At 54.2% G+C, this 6,703-nt stretch overlaps 1 long non-coding RNA gene across 1 annotated transcript; it reads right to left on the bottom strand.

The window, feature by feature from the left end:
• Window positions 1-664: 664 nt before the first annotated feature.
• LOC309957596 lies at window positions 665-5,685 on the bottom strand. Its single transcript, XR_014325981.1, has 3 exons — window positions 5,585-5,685; window positions 4,391-4,458; window positions 665-1,231 (listed from the first exon to the last, which is right to left on the bottom strand). It is a non-coding gene; the product is annotated as an uncharacterized lncRNA (long non-coding RNA).
• Window positions 5,686-6,703: the final 1,018 nt, after the last annotated feature.

Raw genomic sequence — 6,703 nt, 5'->3', positions numbered from 1 at the left:
TAGGCTTTTTCATCCCAGGTCCCTCACTTCCTCTCCCACACATCCTTCCTTCTAAGTCCCCATCAGCTTACTCTGGGTGGTGGATTAAAGATGGCCACAAATTCTTGGATACTCCTCCCTGGAGAGATGGGATCCATTTCCTCTTCTCCTGAATGTCGGCTGGCCTCTGATTGCTTTGACCAACAGAGTGTAGCAGAAGTGACACCGTGAGAGTTCTGGGCCTGGGCTTTGAGAGGATTTGCAGCTTCTACCTTTTTCTCTTGGAACCCTGAGCTACCATTTAAGAAGTCTGGTCCCCCTGCTAGAGAAAGCATGTGCAAAGACCCTGAAACTACATGGAAAGAGAAAGGCACCCAACTAAGATCAGTCTCTCCAGCATCTCAGGCAAGATACCACACATATGAGAAAAGTCACCTTGGACCACCCAGCTGAGCTGAGCCCCCAGCTGAATACCACTGGGTAACTCCACTCAGTGCCACGTGGTTCCTGACCCACAAAATTGTGAGATATAATAAAATGGCCCTTGTTTTAGACAGCTGAATTTGGGGGTGGTTTATTATATAGCAATAAATAACAGAACCACATAAGCACAAAATGAGGTTTATTTGCAATATTTTGATTGGGCACAAAGAATTTCAGGGATAAAGGGCTCCCTAGGATCTCTCCATCAAAATATTCTTAGAGATCATTATTGGAATATGGAATACAGTCAATCATATCATTATTACTGATTGAAGGCCTAAAGTTCAGTTGACCTGGGAAAGGCAACTGACTGAAACTCACCTCACGCTGCAAGACTCTACTACTCAAATTATTTCATGTTTAGATGGAATAAATGAGGGAAATATTTGGGAGAGGGGGTCTTGCCCTCTCCTCCCACTGACTATTGGAAGCTGGTGGAAGGGATCTGGCGTGAAAGAACAGGAAGGTCTGTAAAACATAGTTCTCAGATTTTGACAGTTTCATTTAGGGCCAGCTCTATTTTCCTACAATCATAAGTGGACAAATAAAAGTTTCGCCCAAGCTCAAGGGATCTTGGAAGGGGCAGCCATGTAAGGTCTGGGATGTATAGGCACCAGCCTCGGCACTCAGGAAAACTGAGTCATGGAGAAGTTCTTTGCTCAGGTAACCCAACATGTCGGGAGTGGAGCTGGAATCAGATCCTGGCTCTCCTGGGCTCTTTTCCAGAAGGATTTTTCTACTGCACCATGATGTTCCTTCACGCTTGTTGCTGAGGACAGAAGCACATTTAAATCATGATTATCTTGCTGTTCTCTGGATCCCTGATTCCCAGATGTTCAGCCTTCTTTTCTGAGTTACCTTCCATCACTCTGAGAAGGTGAGAAGGGGCGGGTGTGTTTCACTGTCTTTGAAAACAGAGCACGGAGAGGTGGGCTTGCACAGAGCTCATAGCTCAGAAAGAGGCATTCCGATGCAGTGGGGAGAATTTTAAAGGGGCCAGGTGTCTGCCCTCAGGCATTTACATTCAAGATGGGGGGTATGGCATCTGCTTCCTCCAGTGGGCGGGGAGGCAGGAGGCCATGACTAAGCAAGGTCTGAGCGACTGCAAGGTGAGGCTGCCCCTGGAATCAAGGAGAGGAGTAGAGAGGCCTAGTCAAGAAGGCCTCCTGGAGGAGGTGATAGGCATGTATTGGGAAGGAGTGAGGGAGAATATCTAGGAGCGAATGTTTTGTGCAAAGTTTCGGAAGCAGAGACAAGCAATGCTTATGTTGAAGACATGATAAAAAAACTACTGGAGATAGAGCACAACCCTTGCTGAGGAGGCAGGAAAGGTATGATTAGAAAAGTGGAGGGAGGGAAAGGGTAGTTAATAATGGCGGGAGGCCTGGACCCTTAGGAGCTCTTTTCTTGATCTCTGGACCCCAGGTATGAGTTGTCTGGTCCCAAGGCCAAACCTCCAGCTCTTTCCAGCTCCATGTACATTCCCAGCTCCCATCTGTGTCTCCCATCTCAGCAATAGTCACAACAGCACCCACGATGGCTGCTCTGCGTTGAGTGCTTACAATGCGACAGGCACTGCATGAAGCTCTTTACGTGCATCTTCTCACGTGGCCCTTGTGGAGACACTAAGGGGAATCTGCTCATTATACATGAGGAAACGATGGAACTGGAAGACAGACCTAAGAGCCTGTTGAGAGAGGTCAGCGAATTGCCCCAGAACTTCCGTGTCACTCATAAGTGGCAGAGCCAGGAAGGAGCCCAGGCTATGTTTTCACTTTCATTTGCGGGGACCTTCTGAGGGCTGGACCCTGTGTGCCTCTGTGTGGGTTACCAACTCACGAAACCCCGCCTGATTGTGTGGGTCACTGCAGAGACACAGGAGGGTCAGACACATTGGGCTTAAGTGCTGTCAGCGGCCCCTGTGCGCCCTCTCTGTCCCACCATTACCCCTCTCCTCCCCTCAAGTAAATCTCTTAGCATCCTCATCCAGGGAGGATAGGGAGGGAGGGAAGGACAAGGAACTGGCACTGCCAGTGGGGAGGGGACAGTAAAGCTGTCCTCTGGTTGATCTATCCTCAAAGGACCCTAGCTCCCAGAATCCTAGGGAGAAGCTTCCTTCAGGTGAGGTTTATGCCTGTCTGCCCGGGGTTACATATTGTATAGATATGCATCCGTACAGTAAGATACGAAGGTGATTAATCATCTAGGAATTCCTGCCTCTTCAATGCCTTTTATATCTCTGTTTATTTAAGGAGCACTTGCTGTGTGCCTAGCAGTCTGCGTGATGGGGGGAGGAGACAGAATAAGTGAAGGGAAAGTTAAGGTTCTTGCACTCAAGGAAGTTTTGCACTGATTGGGGATATACGATTTCTAAATATTAAATAATTAGAAGACAAAGCCAAATAATATATAATTACACTGTCATTTAAATATGATCAAGTGTCAAAATACATGCCACAAATGTGCTATGTGCTGTCTGGAAGAGACGCCAGGGTGGGCTTGAATGAATCAGTGTAGAGGGCTTCCAGAAACGCTGGGCCTTGAATGGTGGGTGGGAATCTGAGCAGTGGAGGTGGTCAGAATCAGACGTGATGTGGAGAGTTGGTGGGGGTGGACATTAACAAGCGTGGTGAACAAGCATGGTGACTGTGTGAGCTTGGGAGGTGAGCAGACAGGCTGAGCCACGGGAGGGTGCAGGGCAGAAGAGGACACTCTGGTGTTGGACAGACTTGGGGGTCAAATTTAACTCTCCAGGGACCTAGCTGCATGACCTGGGGCATTACTTAGCCTTTCTGAGCCTCCTTTTTCTTACAATACGATAATATCTGCCATTCAAGGTGGTTCTAAGGATTAAATGCAAGTAAAGTTATCAACATAGAGCCTGGCACGGAGTAGAGCTCAAAAAAAGAAAAAAGTTAGTTATTATTACAATTATTTTGAAGATAAACTTGCATAGGTGAATATGATCGTTATGAAACAATGTCTTGTATCAAATCCTGGCATCAGTCCTTTTTAGCTGGACTCACTCTGGCAATGTACTTAACCTCCCCGAGCCTCAGCTTCTTCATCTGAAAATAGGGATGACTGTATCCCATACCTCACAGGGGGCTGCAAGGACAAGATGACCTGTTACCTATAAAACACTTAGGAGAGGGTTTGGTACCTAATGAGAGCTGATAAATGTTAGCTATTATTACAGTTAATCCTCCCAAATCCTGCAAGGGTTTTTATCATTCTCCTATTGTTGTTGAGGAAACAAAGGCTCAGAGCATAAGTAACTTGTCCAAGGCCACCCAGCCAGTCACTGGTGAGTCCAGACTGTCTTCCTCATGTCCCCAGTGGAAATGCATCTCTCCAATTCCAGGGCTCTCTGTGCTTCCAGTATAAGACTTATTATAGTGCAAATAACACTGCGGTGACGCCCTCGAGGGCAAGGCCTGGACCTTACTCATCTTTGTGTATCAGCACCTGACACCAGTCAGGCCCTGGCAGGTGATCAAGAATGCTTGCTGACTTGAGATGAAGTGAGGTGACTGGGGTTGGAGCGCTGGAAAAGGCAGGGCTGGATGTGAGCCTGTATCTGGGCTGTCGGAGGAAGGAGTCAAGATAACGCCAGGTTTCCAGCCTGGGTGGGTGGGAGAAGGGTGGACCTGTTAACTGAAAACCGGAAGTTGGGAAAGGCTGATGGCTTGGGTTTGAGAAGAAAGTGGGGAAAGGGGAGATGCAAAGGTCAGGCTTAGGCAGGTTGTGATGGAGAGATGGGGACCCTTTAATTAGGATCCGGGGCTGTGAAAATCCACTGGCGGCTTCCCCACCCCCTCCCCACATGGACTGGCTTGTGACCTGACGTCAAGGTCCCTGCCCTGGACTTGTTACTAATGGGAGACCCGAGACACACCCAGGAAACCACAGGGCTTAGAACACTTACACAGCCACCTATCAGCGCCCAGGAGAGAAAAGGGTGTCTGGCCATTGTGGCCAGATTGAAGAAGAGCCCTGGAATGAGGGGGTGTGGGGAGGTCAGTCTAGGAGAGCTTCCTGGAGGAGGAGGGAGGAGAAGGCTCAGCTTTGGTCAGGAGGGCAGTTAGCTGCAAAGGAGGGAGACAGAATGTGGGATGGGGGTGCTCACTGCAGGGAAGACGAGGCTTCCCGCCCTTGGCTGGGATTCTGGGCCTGGTCCCCTAAGCCGTCAGCAGGGGAGCTGGAGGAGGAATACATCACAGCTGTTGTGAGGGGGCCCGAAGGAGATCTCTAGGGAAACAGGACAAGAATAACCATTCTAATGCCCAGCACCACCCCATGCACGCTGCCTTCTCTCCTGCGGGGGCTTCGCTTTCTGCCACGTGGACACCCCTCACTCTCACTCTCTCCTTCCTCCCTTCCCCATCTTCCCACCCCAGCCGACTGTGAGGGGGGGGAACGGCGGGACCACCAGTCCCAGCGCTTGGGGGAGAGTGGGCCTTGCCAGCTGTCTCCTCCCTCCCCTTAGCCCATCACGATCCCTTCCTCCCGGTTCTGACAGACAAATCGGGCACCCGCCCCTCCCTGTCTCCAAGCCCCCTCCCCCTCCCTCCACTGTCCGGCCAGCCCTCAGCCCCTCCCCTGAGCGGGATGTCAGTGATGCAACCCCAAACCCAGAAGTGAACGGGTGAACGAGGTCCTCTCTCCCTCCCTCTTGGGCCTCTGACCCTGCTCCCTGACGTCCCCCCAGCCCCTCTCGCACCGTGTCCCGCCCTCGCCCCTCCCCCCGTGCCCTCAGCCCCTCCCCCGGCCCCGCTCTGCTGTGGAAGGGCCCAGCAGCTCCCTGCCCTGGCCTGGCGGGTGTGAGTCCCTGGAGGGCAGGGGAAGCTCGGCTTCTGGGATTTCCCCGGCCTCTGGCCAGCAGGAAGTCTTCCTCTGGAGAGGGGAAACCTTGCTCCTGGCCTCGGGCCAGCTGCGGAGCAAGACCAAGGTTCAGGGGAGGAGCCTGTTTCCCTGGTCAGCTGGGGACTCCCGCTGACCTCTGCTCCTCAGGTTTGGGGGTTCAGGCCTCAGAGGCCCAGAGAGCGAGGTCAGGGTGGGGGAAGAGGACGAAGGAGACGCTGGGGACAGTGGGGCAGAGAGACTCGGCGCCGACCCCCACCGGCATCAGCCGTCCTGGCTTTCCCTCCCATCCCCGGCCTGTGGAGCGGTGGGGTAGGGGCTCTCTGGACGTTTCTCCTCTCCCCGCTGGGTGTGTGTGCCAGGCGGGTGTGGCCTGGGCACAGGGCGTTGATAAGGGGCCGCGGCAGCACCGCCCGCCGCAGCCCTGCAGGACCCAGGGTGGCCTAGAGCAGAGCGCTGTGCGGGCACAGTCCGCCCCGGCCTCGTCCTGACACATCCGGTAACCGGGGGCAGGGAAGGAGGGTGCCTGGAAGTCTTTCTCTGGTGCCTCGGTCTCCGCCTCTCGGAGGCTGTGGAAGGTGATAAGCCCTGCGAGTGGGGCTGGGGGGGGAGCGGCCTCCTTTCCCAGGGGCTCTGGCGGGCAGAGGCCCCCGCTCTCCTCTCCGAATCTCGCCTCTGCCCTTACTCCCCGGTTGCCCTGTTCCCGGGCTCCAAATGAGCCCCTGGGGACCCCTCAGCAGCAAACACAACAGGGAGAGAGCAGGAGCCAGCCCCCGGGGAGCAGGGCAGACAGCACCCGTGACTGTGCACATTCCACCCCGCCCCGCCCTCAGCCACCCCTCCCCATCGCCCACTCCTCCGCCCCTCAAAACCCAGGCGGGGTCCCCTTCTCAGAGATCTTCTTGGGGCTGGGCTGTCCCCCCCCCCCCCGGTAGCTTGGGAAGAGGGGGGAGGGGAGGGGGAGAAGGAGAGGCAGGGAGGTTGGTTGAGACAAAGGGGGCAAGCCTGGGTGGGAAGGAGCCGCTGCGTGGGCTGGAGTTGGGGACAGAGCCAGGTGGCGACAGCCCTGCGGAGCCGAGATCAGGGAGTTTCCGGGGATGAAGGGAGAAGCTGCGCGCTGGGCCAGCGGCCCCTGGTGGACAGTGCTGCAGCGGCAGCCACCCAGTCTCCCTGCCCTGCTGCTGTGGCCACTGGGGTGGTCTCTCCTGGACACGTGGACAGAGTGGAGAGCACACCCTGCACAGGACCCAGGCAAGGTCCTCACTAGCAAGACCTGGCTTTGAGAAACTGTACAGGAGCCAGGTTCTATACCAGTGCCCATCGACCCTGTCCACCTCATTTTCTCACCTGACCAGCAAGTGGTGTGTTATCATGCAGT

This window comes from Leucopleurus acutus (assembly GCF_964270905.1).
Source record: "Leucopleurus acutus genome assembly, chromosome: 2".
Lineage (NCBI taxonomy): Eukaryota > Metazoa > Chordata > Mammalia > Artiodactyla > Delphinidae > Leucopleurus > Leucopleurus acutus.
Note: the sequence above shows the minus strand (reverse complement) of the source record. Positions and strands in the feature narration are given on the sequence as shown.